Below are 17,755 nucleotides of genomic sequence, written 5' to 3' on the forward strand. Positions count from 1 at the left end.
GTACAAAGAAAGAGAAGCCAAGATCGATCGGCAGGACAGTCTGGACACCCTAGAGGAGGAGCGCGACGTAGCCAAAGCCCGTTCCGCATTTTATCAGCAACAGGCTCGCAGATACCAAAGCAGAGAAGTACGGGCCAAAACTTATAACGTTGGCGAACTAGTTCTACGCCTGCCGGATAAGAAAAGAACAAGCTCGAGCCCAAATGGGAAGGTCCCTTCATTATTGACAAAGTTCTGACCGGTGGAGCGTACCGACTGCGGGATGCATCGACTAGTCGACTCGAGCCGAACCCATGGAACGCGGCCAGGCTCCGAAGATTCTACGCCTAGCATCGGACCCTATGTTCGTCCCCTCCCTTTGTCCATTTTTTGCATGTACATTATCTGTCTTGTTTTTCTTTCTTCCTTTCTATTATTATTTCTCTAGGCCTTTAAGGGCCAACTTGTGCCTCGCTTGCACATTATAGATGCGCTAGCCGCGCTCATAATACCTGGGGGCTTCTTTCACATAAGCTTAATTATTTATCTGGGCCTCAGACCCCGAACATGTGTCATGCTTCCGCATGTACCTTTTTTCACCATTATATGCATCGATATGACTTAAGTTTTGGCCAAGCTGGGTTTCCTGGCTCTTGTATTTATGCCCTACGTTCTCGTTAATTCGGCTAGGGCATAAGAGGAGCACCTGTACGATTGTTACTGCCGGGTCAGCTGGACATGTACCTCAGACTGGGTGAAGCCGAAAGCTAGCGTTCTTAAGGGAATATTCGGTCGGTGTCGGTGTACAAAAGGAGGGGTACACTTTTTGTACCCCTATAACTGTGCACGGGCAGTCTGAGCCACGGGCACCACCACACTGGGCAAGGCAAGGGAGGTGAGCCAAGGTAAGGCCGAAGCTCAGGAGAAGCAGAACGACGCCAAGACCAAGACCACAAAGAGCAAGGGAGACGAAGCGGGCTCCCCCCGGCAAGATCCTTGACGGGAGACGGTTTTAGCAGACCCGGCAAGACCCTTGCCGTGGCAGCTCGCCCCATGCCTACGGAGTGGGTCACCCTTGAGTCCACTGCCCCCTTGGGGCAAAGGATTCGGGAGACATCCCCGCGATGGCATGCAGATCTTTGTGAAGACATTCAGGGTCAGATACACCCTTTAGGACATGATGATCCTTGGCGGGATCCCAGCCAAGGAGGACCACAAGGCCCCTGGCAAGAGCCTTGCCGGGGATGACAGCAGGCGCCACGGCAAGACCCTTGTCGGGCCCCCGGCAAGGCCCTTGCCAGGAACACCCATAGGGCCATCATCAGGCCCACGCCAGTCAAACCTCCACCGCCGTTCGCATGCATCTGCCAACCCAACCAGCTGGCCAGGCACCTGCGTGGCGGCATGCAGATCTTCGTGGAAACCCACCACTGCGCCACCTCAGCTGCCTGCCGGCCTACATGGCACCACGGGCGCCGCTGGCTAGGGCGCGTGTCGACATGAAAGGGAGCGGCAACGGACGAGACAGGGCTGTCCCCCGTCCCCGATAAAGCAAGGACACCTAGGCAAGACGCATTAAATGCGCCTTGTCATGTAATGCGAGGGATAACCTCGCATCACTGTCCCCTTTCCACCTCCTGTGTGCCACTGTGGCTACCCCTTTCCCTATAAAAGGAGGCCCGAGACGGCCAGGAGAAGGATTCGGCTTTTTGGAGCTCCTCACGCCCCATAGCTAGCTCAAGAACACTGATATACAATCCACCAAAGCAGGAGTAGGGTTTTACGCACCCTCGCGGCCCGAACCTGGGTAAACGAACCGTGTGCTATCTGTTAGATCCGCTCTTCTCACGACCCCGCGCCCCGCAACCGTAGTAGGGATTCTTGTGATCCCATAGGTGTCATTCCCACCGACATCTTTGGCGCGCCAGGTAGGGGGCGCAGTTGTGTGAATCGGCTTTAGCAGTTAGTTCGACGCTTCTTCATCGTCATGGCGCCCAAGAAGAAGATGACGGTGGCGGTTGGCCCGTCGGAATCCGTACATCCCGTCCCGATGCGGGTGAGCAGCGGACCGGTCGCAGGAAGGACCCAGGGGGCCATTCGCGAACACCAACACCGTCCCAGCAGCCAGAGTTTGGGAGGCGGCGATGTTCGTGCGCCTGGTAACGGGCCGCACGCCACCAAATCCAAAGACGGAGCCAGGCCCTCCGCGGGTGGCACGGGGCCTTCCAAGATCGCTACCGCCCCGCCCGAAGGCGATGCGAGGGCCTCCAAGACTCCCACGCCGGCGCCGACGGCGCGCTCCTCTCAAACGGCGCGTGACGAACGGCGCAATCACGCTGAAGACCCCGGGCGTCGCCGCGGGAAGAGCCCCGAGCGCCACTCCCGGGAGGTAGAAGACTTGCCCGCTCGCCGAGGCGCTGGTGAAGATGGCAGGCGACCGCGGGGTCGTGATAGAGCTCCTTCTGACATGGTCAGAAGTCGAGGCGCGTCACAATCCGTGCAGGTTTCGCTGCCACCAATGCCAGCAGAATCCCTGGCGCGCGCGCAGTTGCTCCTTGATTTTCCTCCCACTACGGGGAAACTCGACGAATGGAGAGCCACTATCCGAAGCCTTGTTGCGGTGGCCAACAAAGACGAACCAAGTCTGGTGGAGCCCCCGGGTCGACGCTCCGATGGAGTCCCACGCACCAGTGGCAGGAAAGCCGGCGGCGCCGCAACCATAGTGCACTCGCCTCCTCCTCGCTCGGTAGCGCAGACGCCAGCCCGTCGCGATGTTGCGGGCGACGAAATCTCCATAGTGTCGTCCTACCCGCGGACCCACCGTGACCAGCGCCAAGTCCTTCGGGAATGAGAACATGAAGACGCTCGAACCACTATCGAGCGCCAGCACGGAGCATGCCACCAGTCAGACAGGCGAGCAGGGCCCACTGTGAACCACCCGGCATCGGAGAGCCCTGGAGGCCTACCTTACGAGGTAGGCTGTCCAGCTTTTACCCGTGAGCTGCGGCAGTTCTAGTGGCCCACTCACCGCACCTTCAAACCTGATGTGGGCGAAAAGTACGGCGGCAAGACCCACCCATCTGAGTTCCTCAGCATTTACACCATTGCGATGCAAGCTGCCGGAGCCCGCAACGATAAGGTGCTTGCGAATTACTTTCCGTTGGCTCTTAAACCCAATGCCATGTCATGGTTGATGCACTTGCCGGTGGACTCTATTTCCTCCTGGTCGGATTTGTGCCATGAGTTTGTGGGCGCCTTTACTGGAGGCCACCAAGCCCATGGCCAAGCGAGCAACCTGCACGTCATTCCCTAGAAGGGAGGCGAGAGTCTCCGCAAGTATATACAGAGGTTCAGCCGGATACAGTACAATATCCCTGATGTTCACCCTGCCGCCATCATTAGCGCGTTCCATCAGAACGTGCGTAACCGCAAGATGCACGAAGAGCTGGCAATGAACAAGGTGAAAGATGTAGCAGAACTCTACATTCTTGCTGACAGATGTGCCCGGGCTGAAGAGGGAAGGAAGTACCCCAGCGAAGACGCCGGTGTGGAAACCGACTCCTTAGATGAAGATACTACCGCCCCGACGAAGAAGGGTCGGCGCCGCAACAGGAAGCGCAAAGGTAAAGCTGTGCTTGCTGTCGAGGGATCTGATGACACCGGCTCCACCAAGAAAACCAAGGCAGATGACCTCGGCAAGGAAATTGCCGGATGTGTCGCCTACCGGGCCTTGGCGGTTGCGAGAAGCCAGGAAACTCTGACAAGCGATACTGCAAGATCCATCGCACCAAAGGCCATGCTCTCCAAGACTGCCGACAGGTTGAGCTCCTCGCTGAGAAGCAGAGGGCTGAATATGAGAGGCGGGACAAGGAGAAGGGCCAAGACGGTGCTAAGGGGTCTGGAAGAAGCGTGACGGCCAGACGGGCTGTCACGGCAAGGATAACCAACAGGAGAGGCCCGCCCGGGCCGTGACAAAAAGCCAGAAGACGACGATCACGAAGAGGGCGACGAATCCGGCGACCAAGAGTTTCAGAAAGCTACAGAGGCCATGTGCGTCGACGGCGGCGCCTCGCTGCATACTTCTCACCGCCAGCTTAAACAGTGGGCGCGAGAGATTACAGCGGCAAAGCCATCGTTTGATGCCCAAAGGCTGCTGAAGTGGTCCAGCACACCTATCATTTTTGACACTAAGGATCACCCTGATCGCACTACTGCGGTCGGGTGCTTGCCATTGTTGGTTTCACCAATAATACGCAACCTCAAAGTGACAAAAATGCTAGTTGATGGCGGGGCCGGTCTGAACTTGATCTCGCCTGCCGTGATCGAGAAACTACATATTCCTGATGGAGACCTCGAAGAGACAGGCACATTTCAGGGGGTCAACCCGGGAAGAAGCCAACCTAAGGGAAAGGTCACGCTGCCCGTGACTTTTGGAAGCGATCTGAACTACAGGACAGAGAGGATCGTGTTTGATGTTGCCAAGATCCCCTTGCCCTACAACGGGATCCTTGGCCGCCCAGCGCTGGCCAAGTTCATGGCGGCGTCACACTATGCCTACAACATCCTGAAGATGCCAGGACCTGTGACGATCATCACCATCCCCTCCGATAAGAAAGATGCGCTGATTTGCGCTGACCAACTATACCAGCAAGCAGTTGCAGCAGCTGCCGCCACTAGGGCACTTGCTCCTGCCGCTGGGACCCCGAGAGGGAAGAAGAAGAAGAAGACCGGTGAGACCTCGGACACCCACTCCGGCAAGCGCACCTCTTCGGAGTGTAGCGCTCCCGTCGAGGACGTGCCAGAGAGCTCCACCGGCGGAAACAAGAAGCCCAGGGCCATACTGCTGGGAACCAAGAAGGTTTCTGTCAATGAGGACGGCACGAGAGGAGCTTTCACCATAAGCTCCACCCTTGACGACAAATACGAAGACGCGCTCGTCACCTTCCTGCGGGCGAATGTCGATGTGTTTGCATGGCAAGCTTCCGACATCCCCGACGTTCCCAGGGAGGTGATTGAGCACCACCTTGCTGTCTGTCCTCATGCGCAGCCCGTCAAGCAGAAGGTCAGAAAGCAAGCTTTGGAACGACAAGAGTTCATCACAGAGGAGATCCGGAAACTGGAAGCGGCAGGTTTGGTAAGAGGAGTGCTCCATCCAACGTGGTTGGCCAATCCGGTCGTAGTGCGCAAGGCTGATGGGAAGTGGAGGCTGTGTATTGATTACACAGATATCAATAAGGCTTGTCCTAAGGACCCCTTTCCGTTGCCGCGCATCAACCAGATTGTTGACTCCACAGTTGGGTGTGATCTGTTGTCATTCCTCGATGCCTACTCCGGCTACCACCAGATCTTCATGACAAGAGAAGACGAAGAGAAAACAACATTCATCACCCCATGTGGTACGTATTGTTTCATACGGATGCCTTTCGGGCTGAAGAGTGCTGGTTCAACATTTGCGAGGGCGGTCCAGATTGGTTTTGAACCCCGGCTCCATAGAAATATGGAAGCTTATATGGATGACATAGTGGTTAAAACCAAGGACAGGGCAACCCTCATACCGGATTTGCAAGAAACATTTGTAAACCTGCGCAAGATCAATCTCAAGCTGAACCCTGAGAAGTGCGTCTTTGGCATCCCGTCCGGCAAGCTTCTCGAGTTCTTTGTGTCACAGCGTGGGATAGAGGCCAATCCGGACAAGATCAAAGCTATAGAGCAGATTGAAGCACCCAAGCGAATCAAGGATGTGTGTCGGCTTGCTGGTTGCGTCGTCGCCATCGGCAGATTCATTTCCAAGTCTGCCGAGCGCGCCCTTCCCTTTTTCAAGATCCTGAAAAAGGCGGGCCCGATGGAGTGGATGCCAGAAGCCGAAGCAGCATTGCAAGATTTGAAGAAGTACCTCTCCTCCGCGCCGATACTAGTTGCGCCTAGGCCACAGGAGCCGTTGCTGCTATACCTGGCGGCAATGAACCAGGTGCTCAGCGCCGCACTAGTGGTGCAGAGAGAGGTTGGCGACGAGGTAATGGCAGCGACAGAGCCCGACACCACCAATGCAGAGACGAAACGGCCAGTTGAAGTGCCGCCGAAGAAGAAAATGATGCGGCACCCGGTCTACTCTGTCAGTTCCCTCCTGCAGGGAGCTAGATCAAGGTACTCCGGCGTGCAGAAACTGCTCTTCGGCCTTCTTATGGCCTCGAGGAAGCTGCGTCACTACTTCCAGGCACACGAGATCACTGTCACTCGCCTCCCTCTGCAACGGATATTGCACAATCCAGATGCAACGGGGAGAGTTTTGGAATGGGCACTAGAGCTGTCCAGCTTTGGCCTCAAGTTTGAAAGTACTTCGACGATTCAGAGTCGAGTCCTAGCGGAGTTCATTGCAGAATGGACCGCAACACCTGGCGAAGAAGCCCAAGAGACTGCTCTCCCCGGCAAGGAGGCAAGTTGCAGTTGGATCATGTACTTTGATGGAGCTTTCTCCTTACACGGCGCCGGGGCTGGCGTACTGCTTGTCGCGCCCACTGGAGAGCACCTCAAGTATGTGATCCAGATGCACTTCCCCAGGGAGGTGTCAACAAACAATACGGCAGAGTATGAAGGGCTGCTTGCTGGTCTTAGGATCGCGGCGGACCTCGGAATCAAGAAGCTCATCATCAGGGGCGACTCGCAGCTTGTCGTCAAGCAAGTCAACAAGGACTACCAGAGCCCGTTGATGAAGGCCTACGTCGATGAAGTGAGAAAGCTGGAAGAGCGTTTCAACGGTATACAGGCTGAATACGTTCCCCGAGCGGAGAACGATATCGCCGATTACCTGTCAAAACGCGCTGCCCTCAAGCTACCTGTGGAACCAGGTACCTTTGTGCTCCAGCTAACTCAGCCATCCGTTGATCCATCAACAGAGCAGAACAAGAGGAGGAAATCAGGACCCGGCAAGTACTTTCCCGCCGAGCTCCCCAGAGCCGCCGGCAAGGATGCTGCCAGGGACACTGAGCCCGCCACGGGACGGCTAGCTCCGGCGGAGTGTCAAGCTCTTGCCGTCGAGATAGCCATTCCTATAGCGGAGGAAATGCCTTTAGTCCTCGCCGTCGAGCCCCAGGCTCCAGCGTGGGCACAGCATACCGTCCGATTCCTCCAAACAGGGGAACTTCCTGAAGAGCAGGAAGAAGCAGAAAAAGTAGCCCGTCGCTCTACCATGTACCAGTTCGTCGATGATGTCCTGTACAGAAAGAGGCCGAACGGTGTGAAATTGAAGTGTATCCCTCGGGAGGAAGGACTAGAGCTGTTGGCGGAGATACACGGAGGCATATGTGGATCCCACATCGGGTCAAGCGCCCTTGCCGGCAAGGCATTCCGGCAAGGCTTCTTCTGGCCCACCGCCCTCCAGGATGCGACGACACTAGTCACCAGGTGTGAAGCGTGTCAGTTCCATTCAAAGAAGCTTCATCAGCCAGCTCAAGCCCTTCAAACCATTCCTCTCTCCTGGCCCTTCTCGGTCCGGGGGCTCGACATACTGGGCCCCTTCCCCCGCGCTATCGGGGGCTTTGAGTACTTGTACGTTGCAATCGACAAGTTCACAAAGTGGCCGGAGGTGGAGGTAGTGAGGAAGGTCACAGCTTAGTCAGCCGTCAAGTTCTTCAAGGGACTAGTGTGCCGTTTTGGTGTACCCAACAGGGTCATCACCGACAACGGTACACAGTTCACAAGCCGCACCTTCATGCAATATATCCAAGACCTCGGCAGCAAAGTCTGTTTCGCTTCCGTTGCTCACCCACGGAGCAATGGTCAAGCTGAGAGGGAAAACGCTGAAGTACTGCAAGGATTAAGGACCAAGACCTTTGACAGGCTGCACAAGAGTGGAAGGCGCTGGATTGATGAGTTGCCGACGGTTCTTTGGTCGATCAGGACGACGCCAAATTGAGCCACCGGCCAGACACCCTTTGCCCTGGTATATGGGGCAGAAGCAGTTCTCCCCACTGAACTCATATACGGGTCACCTCGAGTGCTCGCTTATGATGAGCTTGAGCAAGAGCAACTACAGCAAGATGATGCAATGCTCCTTGAGGAAGATCGTCTTCGGGTGACTGTGAGAGCAGCACGCTACCAGCAAGCCTTGTGCCGCTACCATAGTCGCAAGGTTCATGCCCGAAGCCTTGAGGAAGGCGACCTTGTTCTTCGGTGCGTTCAATCGGCCAAGAATTCCAACAAGTTGACGCCAAAGTGGGAAGGCCCTTATCGGGTAATACGAGTCACCAGGCCCGGCGCATTCCGCCTGGAGACCGAAGATGTCGTTCCAGTGAGTAACTCCTGGAACATTGAGCATCTTCGCAAGTTTTACCCGTGAGGCGCGGCTTGCCGAGCCCCCCGGCAAGCCACCTTTTGTACAAGCATTGTCGATGATGCATGTAACCCTTTGTACAAAGCCAGGCGCAGACCCTGAGCACAAATAAATGAAGCGCTGGCGCCCTAAGTTATAGCATGCATGCTAGGTCGAGTCTCGTCCTTGGTTAGGGTTGATAGTGCTTAGCGGCGACTAACCCCTAGCTTAGAGGTCGAGTGTGCGTCTCTTTGTCTTTCCTTTGTCTTCTTTGGTTCACAGGACACACGGATATCCGTGCCGAACCACTTGGGGAGGAAAAGAGTAGAGGGACAGGCCAGCATCTAGATCACGGCAAGCCAGTATTGCCGGGGGCTGCAAGAGCAAAGATTCACCCACGGCAAACCAGAGTTGTCGGGGGCTACAGCTTCAGATAAGTTCTTCATCCCTTATCATGCATTCCCTTATGGACTGAGGTATGTGAAACCTCGTTTTTCCTAAAGCTACTGTGCTCCCCTAACTCTAGGCCCTAGGGCTCGTTCCTGGGGCCAGGTTTGGTCGTAGTCGCGGCAGCGAGAGGATGAAACAAGGAGCCTAAACCCACCTCATCCCTGCCTCCGCCAAAGGTGTGAGAATGGTCGAGCGAAGTGGGGAGACGGCAAGGCCTGTTGCCGGGCAGGGAAATGTTTGTCTTAAAGATATCAAGGATTTACTCCTTGTCGTGGGTTCTACCCACAAACAAATGACCCGGCAAACATCCCTTTTTCATTAAAAACATTCCACTCAGGTACAGTCCATAGGGAATGAAAAACATGAATAATGGGATTACATGTTTTAAATTCATCTAAGGCCCGAAGGCTTACAAACTAAAAAGAGATAAGGTGCCCGTAATCCCTTTCTTGTCCCTCTCCTCAGGAGGCAGGTCAAGGAGACGAAAAGGGCAAAAGGGGCGCCTAGGCGAGCTACGGGCGGTAGAAGACACCAAGAGAACATCTCAATGGCCATCCGAGGGCTGGATGGTGATGGCGGCACCGGAAGCAGAGCTCGAAGACGAGGCAGCAGAACGTCAGCACGCGTCGAAGGCGTCGGTGCCCGCGTACTCCGACTTGACGGCCTTGCCGCCCGCCCTCTTCCTCTTCCGCAGCCTCCCAACGCCAGCCGCCCAAGGAGACGACCCCGAGAAGTTCAGGGAGCCGGCGAAGCGGATGATGGGGTCGCCGGTGCCGCACAGAGCGGCACCCGACACCTAATCGGACCCGTCATCCTGCCTCCTACTACCCTCGTCGTCGTTGCTGCTGTCCTCCTCATCACACCCGCCCGAGGAGGAGTCTTCACTATCAGAAGAGCTCATCACGCAGCACCTTGCACGGGTCCCAAAGCACCCGAAGACCTTGACGGAGAGAAGGCCACCCTCCATCAGCTTAAAATGGAGACTGAGCCCCTTCGTCAAGTGGTGGATATGGGCAAACGTCTTCCATCCCCGACGGAGATACATCACGTGAGTGGCGGGGAAGTCGATGCGGGCCCGCGTGCCACTGATCCCGCAGCCCCTCATGCGCAGCCACAACGACTCAGCGGATCCAGCTCCATCTCCCGCGCTAATGGAGTCGGGAGACGAAGGCGACGGCGAGGCGGCCGGCGCAGCCTGATGAAGACCTCGCAAGGGTCATCCCCAACGTGGCCCTCCATGGGGGGAGGAACTGCTGACGGAGGCGAGGCCGGCGCGCCGCCCCGTCCTCCTCTTCCCCGAGTGCCTCGGCCTCGCCCCCTCCCCCTTCCCCTCGCGGCTGGCTCTGCCGCCGCGGGTGAAAGGGAAGAAGGGATGCATTGTCGAGCGGCGACCCTCGCCGCCACCGTTGAAGGACCAGGATTCCCTCTCTCCATGACGGATGGGAGGGGGGAGCAGAAGCTGAAGGAAGGAGGAGATGAAGGAATGCGGGACGCCATCCCCCCCCCCCCCGTTCTTTATAAAGGAACGGAGTGGGGGCTCGGCCGCCCCCACTCAGCCAATTAAGACGCGGAAGGCGCAGGGAACTGGAACCGACCCGCCGCCCCAGCCCGCGGTGGCCCGGTTTCCTGCCTCCACCGTTCGCCACCCCATGCGCATGAAAGCCACGTGGCAGGCGTGCAGGACCAAGGCGATGGGTGAGGCGACCTCTCCCCACCCCGTGATCATGGGGAGTGGACGCCTTGAAGACCACGCCTCGGCCCTGTTCAGTAAATGGGTCGCGCCTCCACGCCTCCCTCCGTTTATGGGGAAGGCGCGAACCGCCCCCTTTACTACGACGTGACGCATGCATGTAGAGCTCAGCCCCACGCATGCCGCCCACGTCACACACGCCTCCCCACGCCGCGCCACGCGCGGGAAGCATGGGAAGCGCAGCACGCGAAGAAACTTACCGCGGTAAAAACCGCCCCGCGTGCCCGCGCACCGTTTTTGGGCCTAGCCCAACGACGCGATTGCGCTTACGTGTGGCCCAGGCCCGGGGGCTCCTGTCAGTGTACAAAAGGAGGGGTACACTTTTTTTACCCCTATAACTATGCACGGGCAGTCTGAGCCACGGGCACCACCACAGTGGGCAAGGCAAGGGAGGTGAGCCAAGGTAAGGCCGAAGCTCAGGAGAAGTAGAACGATGCCAAGACCAAGACCACAAAGAGCAAGGGAGACGAAGCAGGCTCCCCCCGGCAAGATCCTTGCCGGGAGACGGTTTTAGCAGACCCGACAAGACCCTTGCCGTTGCAGCTCGCCCCACGCCTATGGAGTGAGTCACCCTTGAGTCCACTGCCCCCTTGGGGCAAAGGATTTGGGAGACATCTGTTGGAAATATGCCCTAGAGGCAATAATAAATTGATTATTATTATATTTCCTTGTTCATGATAATCATTTATTATCCATGCTATAATTGTATTGATAGGAAACTCAGATACATGTGTGGATACATAGACAACACCATGTCCCTAGTAAGCCTCTAGTTGACTAGCTCGTTGATCAATAGATGGTTACGGTTTCCTGACCATGGACATTGGATGTCATTGATAACGGGATCACATCATTGGGAGAATGATGTGATGGAAAAGACCCAATCCTAAGCATAGCACTAGATCGTGTAGTTCGTATGCTAAAGCTTTTCTAATGTCAAGTATCATTTCCTTAGACCATGAGATTGTGCAACTCCCGGATACCGTAGGAGTGCTTTGGGTGTGCCAAACGTCACAACGTAACTGGGTGGCTATAAAGGTACACTACAGGTATCTCCGAAAGTGTCTGTTGGGTTGGCACGAATCGAGACTGGGATTTGTCACTCCGTGTGACGGAGAGGTATCTCTGGGCCCACTCGGTAGGACATTATCATAATGTGCACAATGTGATCAAGGAGTTGATCACGGGATGATGTGTTACGGAACGAGTAAAGAGACTTGCCGGTAACGAGATTGAACAAGGTATCGGGATACCAACGATCGAATCTCGGGCAAGTATCGTACCGATAGACAAAGGGAATTGTATACGGGATTGATTAAGTCCTTGACATCGTGGTTCATCCGATGAGATCATCATGGAACATGTGGGAGCCAACATGGGTATCCAGATCCCGCTGTTGGTTATTGACCGGAGAACGTCTCAGTCATGTCTGCATGTCTCCCGAACCCGTAGGGTCTACACACTTAAGGTTCGATGACGCTAGGGTTATAAAGGAAGTTTGTATGTGGTTACCGAATGTTGTTCGGAGTCCCGGATGAGATCCTGGATGTCACGAGGAGTTCCGGAATGGTCCAGAGGTAAAGATTTATATATGGGAAGTCCTGTTTTGGTCACCGGAAAAGTTTCGGGGTTTATCGGTAACGTACCGGGACCACCGGGAGGGTCCCGGGGGTCCACCAAGTGGGGCCACCAGCCCCGGAGGGCTTCATGGGCCAAGTGTGGAAGGGGACCAGCCCCAGGTGGGCTGGTGCGCCCCCCACAAGGGCCCAAGGCGCAAGGGAGAGGAGAAGGGGGCAAACCCTAGGGCAGATGGGCCCTAAGACCCATCCTGGTGCGCCTCCCTCTCCCCCTCCCCCTTGGCCGCCCCCCTTAGATGGGATCTAGGCTGGCCGCCACCCCTAGGGGTGGAAACCCTAAAGGGGGCGCAGCCCCTCCCCTTCCCCTATATATAGTTGAGGTTTGGGCTGCTCATAACACGCGAGTTCCTCTCCTCTATATGACGCAGCCCTGCATCTCTCTTTCTCCTCATATCCCGTGGTGCTTGGCGAAGCCCTGCAGGATTGCCATGCTCCTCCACCACCACCACGCCGTTGTGCTGCTGCTAGATGGAGTCTTCCTCAACCTCTCCCTCTCTCCTTGCTGGATCAAGGCATGGGAGACGTCACCGGGCTGTACGTGTGTTGAACGCGGAGGTGCCGTCCGTTCGGCGCTAGGATCATCGGTGATTTGGATCACGACGAGTATGACTCCATAGATAGATCTTGGTGACACGTAGGAAAATTTTGAATTTATGCTACGTTACCCAACAGTGGCATCATGAGCTAGGTCTATGCGTAGTTTCTATGCACGAGTAGAACACAAAGTAGTTGTGGGCGTTGATTTTGTTCAATATGCTTGACGTTACTAGTCTTATCTTGATTCGGTGGCATCATGGGATGAAGCGGCCCGGACCAACCTTACACGTATGCTTACATGAGACCGGTTCCACCGACTGACATGCACTAGTTGCATAAGGTGGCTGGCGGGTGTCTGTCTCTCCTGCTTTAGTCGGATCGGATTCGATGAAAAGGGTCCTTATGAAGGGTAAATAGCAATTGGCATATCACGTTGTGGTTTTTGCGTAGGTAAGAAACGTTCTTGCTAGAAACCCATAGCAGCCACGTAAAACATGCAAACAACAATTAGAGGACGTCTAACTTGTTTTTGCAGGGTATGCTATGTGATGTGATATGGCCCAAAGGATGTGATGAATGATATATGTGATGTATGAGATTGATCATGTTCTTGTAATAGGAATCACGACTTGCATGTCGATGAGTATGACAACCGGCAGGAGCCATAGGAGTTGTCTTAATTGATTTATGACCTGCGTGTCAACATAAACGTTATGTAATTACTTTACTTTATTGCTAACCGTTAGCTGTAGTAGTAGAAGTAATAGATGACGTGACAACTTCATGGAGACACGATGATGGAGATCATGATGATGGAGATCATGGTGTCATGCCGGTGACAAGATGATCATGGAGCCCCAAGATGGAGATCAAAGGAGCTATATGATATTGGCCATATCATGTCACTATTATTTGATTGCATGTGATGTTTATCATGTTTATACATCTTATTTGCTTAGAACGACGGTAGTAAATAAGATGATCCCTCACTAAAATTTCAAGAAGGTGTTCCCCCTAACTGTGCACCGTTGCGACAGTTCGTTGTTTCGAAGCACCACGTGATGATCGGGTGTGATAGATTCTAACGTTCACATACAACGGGTGTAAGATAGATTTACACACGCGAAACACTTAGGTTGACTTGACGAGCCTAGCATGTGTACAGACATGGCCTCGGAACACAAGAGACCGAAAGGTCGAGCATGAGTCGTATGGTAGATACGATCAACATGAAGATGTTCACCGATGTTGACTAGTCCGTCTCACGTGATGATCGGACACGGCCTAGTTGACTCGGATCATGTAATCACTTAGATGACTAGAGGGATGTCTATCTGAGTGGGAGTTCATAAGATGAACTTGTTTATCCTGAACATAGTCAAAAAGGATTTTGCAAATTATGTCGTAGCTCGCGCTTTAGTTCTACTGTTTAGATATGTTCCTAGAGAAAAAATTAGTTGAAAGTTGATAGTAGCAATTATGCGGACTAGGTCCGTAAACCGAGGATTGTCCTCATTGCTTCTTAGAAGGCTTATGTCCTTAATGCACCGCTCAGTGTGCTGAACCTCGAACGTTGTCTGTGGATGTTGCGAACATATGACATACACGTTTTGATAACTACATGATAGTTCAGTTAAACGGTTTAGAGTTGAGGCACCGAAGACAGTTTTTGAAACGTCACGAAACATATGAGATGTTTCGAGGGCTGAAATTGGAATTTCAGGCTTGTGCCCACGTCAAGAGGTATAAGACCTCCGACGATTTTATTAGCCTGCAAACTAAGGGAGAAAAGCTCAATTGTTGAGCTTGTGCTCAGATTGTCTGAGTACAACAATCATTTGAATCGAGTGGGAGTTGATCTTCCAGATAAGATAGTGATGTTTCTCCGAAGTCATTACCACCAAGCTGCTAGAGCTTCGTGATGAACTATAATATATCAGGGACATATATGATGATCCTTGAGATATTCGCGATGTTTGACACCAAAGTAGAAATCAAGAAGGAGCATCAATTGTTGATGGTTGGTGAAACCACTAGTTTCAAGAAGGGCAAGGGCAAGGAGGGATACTTCATGAAATGGCAATTCAGCTGCTGCTCTAGTGAAGAAACCCAAGATTGAACCCAAACCCGAGAATAAGTGCTTCTGTAATAAGGGGAACAGCCACTGGAGCAGAATTACCCTAGATACTTGGTAGATGAGAAGGCTGGCAAAGTCAATAGAAGTATATGGGATATACATTGTGTTAATGTGTACTTTACTAGTACTCCTAGTAGCACCAGGGTATTAGATACCGGTTCGGTTGCTAAGTGTTAGTAACTCGAAATAAAAGCTACGGAGTAAAACGGAGACTAGCTAAAGGTGAGCTGACGATATGTGTTGGAAGTATTTCCAAGGTTGATCAAATATTGTACTCTCCCTCTACCATCGAGATTGGTATTAAAACCTAAATAATTGTTATTTGGTGTTTGCGTTGAGCATAGACATGATTGGATTATGTCTATTGCAATACGGTTATTCATTTAAGGAGAATAATGGTTACTCTGTTTATTTAAATAATACCATCAATGGTCTTGCACCTAAAATGAATGGTTCATTGAATCTCGATCATAGTGATACACATGTTCATGCCAAAAGATATAAGATAGTAATGATAGTACCACCTACTTGTGGCACTGCCACATAAGTCATATCGGTGTAAAACACATGAAGAAGCTCCATGTTGATGGATCTTTGGACTCACTCGTTTTTGGAAGGATTGAGACATGCGAACCATGTTTGTTGGTAGATATGCATGAAGAAACTCTATACAGATGGATCGTTTGGACTCACTTGATTTTGAATCACTTGAGACATGCAAATCATACCACATGGGCAAGATGACTGAAAGCCTCGTTTTCAGTAAAATGGAACTAGAAAGCAACTTGTTGGAAGAAATACATTTTGATGTGTGCAATCCAATGAGTGTTGAGGCATGTAGTGGATATCGTTATGTTCTTACTTCACAGATGATTTGAGTAGATGTTGAGTATATTTACTTGATGAATCACGAGTCTGAATTATTGAAAGGTTCAAGTAATTTCAGGGTGAAGTTGAAAGATCGTCGTGACAAGAGGACAAAATATCTATGATATGATCATAGAGATGAATATCTGAATTATGAGTTTGGCACAGAATTAAGACATTGTGGAAATTGTTTCACAACTAATACAGCCTGGAACACCATAGTGTGATGGTGTGTCCGAACATCATAACTGCACCCTATTGAATATGATGCATACCATGATGTCTCTTATCGAATTACCATGATAGTTTATGGGTTAGGCATTAGAGACAACCACATTCACTTTAAATAGGGCACCACGTAATTCCGATGAGATTACACCGTATGAACTATGGTTTAGAGAAACCTAAGCTGTCATTTCTTAAAAGTTTGGGGCTGCGACGCTTATGTGAAAAAGTTTCAGGCTGATAAGCTCGAACCCAAAGCGGATAAATGCATCTTCATAGGACACCCAAAACAGTTGGGTATACCTCTTGTCTCAGATCCAAAAGCAATAAGGGATTGTTTCTAGAATCGGGTCCTTTCTCGAGGAAAAGTTTCTCTCGAAAGAATTGAGTGGGAGGATGGTGGAGACTTGATGAGGTTATTAAACCGTCTCTTCAACTAGTGTGTGGCAGGGCACAGGAAGTTGTTCCTGTGGCACCTACACCAATTGAAGTGGAAGCTTATGATAGTGATCATGAAACTTCAGATCAAGTCACTACCAAACCTCGTGGGATGACAAGGATGCGTACTACTTCAGAGTGGTACGTAATCCTGTCTTGGAAGTCATGTTGCTAGACAACAATGAACCTACGAGCTATGGAGAAGCGATGGTGGGCCCGGATTCCGATAAATGGCTCGAGGCCATAAAATCCGAGAGAGGATCCATGTATGAAAACAAAGTGTAGACTTTGGCAGAACAACTCGATGGTCGTAAGGCTGTTGAGTGCAGATGGATTTTAAAAGGAAGACGGACAATGATGGTAAATGTCACCATTAAGAAAGCTCGACTTGTCGTTAAGATGTTTTCCGACAAGTTCAAGGAGTTGACTATGATGAGACTTTCTCACTCGTAGCGATGCTAAGAGTCTGTTAGAATTATATTAGCGATTACTGCATTATTTATGAAATCTTGTAGATAGGATGTCGAAACATTGTTTCCTCGATGATTTTCTTGAGGAAAGGTTGTATGTGATACAACCGGAAGGTTTTGTCAATCCTGAAAGATGCTAATAAGTATGCAAAGCTCCAGTAATCCTTCTAAGGACTGGAGTAAGCATCTCGGAGTTGGAATGTACGCTTTGATGAGATGATCAAAGATTTCGGGTTTATACAAAGTTTATGAGAAACTTGTATTTCCAAAGAAGTGAGTGGGAGCACTATAGAATTTCTGATGAGTATATGTTGTTGACATATTATGGATCAGAAATGACGTAGGATTTCTGGAAAGCATATAGGGTTATTTGAAAGTGTTTTTCAATGGAAGGCCTGGATTAAGCTACTTGAACATTGAGCATCAAGATCTATGAGGATAGATCAAAACGCTTAATGGTACTTTCAAATGAGCACATACCTTGACATGATCTTGAAGGTGTTCAAGATGGATCAGTCAAAGAAGGAGTTCTTGCCTGAGTGGTAAGGTATGAAGTTAAGACTTAAAGCTCGACCACGGCAGAATAGAAAGAAAGGACGAAGGTCGTCCCCTATGCTTAAGACATAGGCTCTACAGTATGCTATGCTGTGTACCGCACCTGAAGTGTGCCTTGCCATGAGTCAGTCAAGGGGTACAAGAGTGATCCAAGAATGGATCACAGGACAGCGGTCAAAGTTATCCTTAGTAACTAGTGGACTAAGGAATTTTTCTCGATTATGGAGGTGGTAAAAGAGTTCGTCGTAAAGGGTTACGTCGATGCAAACTTTGACACTAATCCAGATTATTCTGAGTAGTAAACTGGATTCGTATAGTAGAATAGTTATTTGGAATGGCTCCAAATATAGCGTAGTAGCTGCATCTACAAGATGACATAGAGATTTGCGAAGTACACGCGGA

This window comes from Triticum aestivum, chromosome 2A (genome assembly GCF_018294505.1).
Source record: "Triticum aestivum cultivar Chinese Spring chromosome 2A, IWGSC CS RefSeq v2.1, whole genome shotgun sequence".
In the NCBI taxonomy this organism is placed as follows: Eukaryota; Viridiplantae; Streptophyta; class Magnoliopsida; order Poales; family Poaceae; genus Triticum; species Triticum aestivum.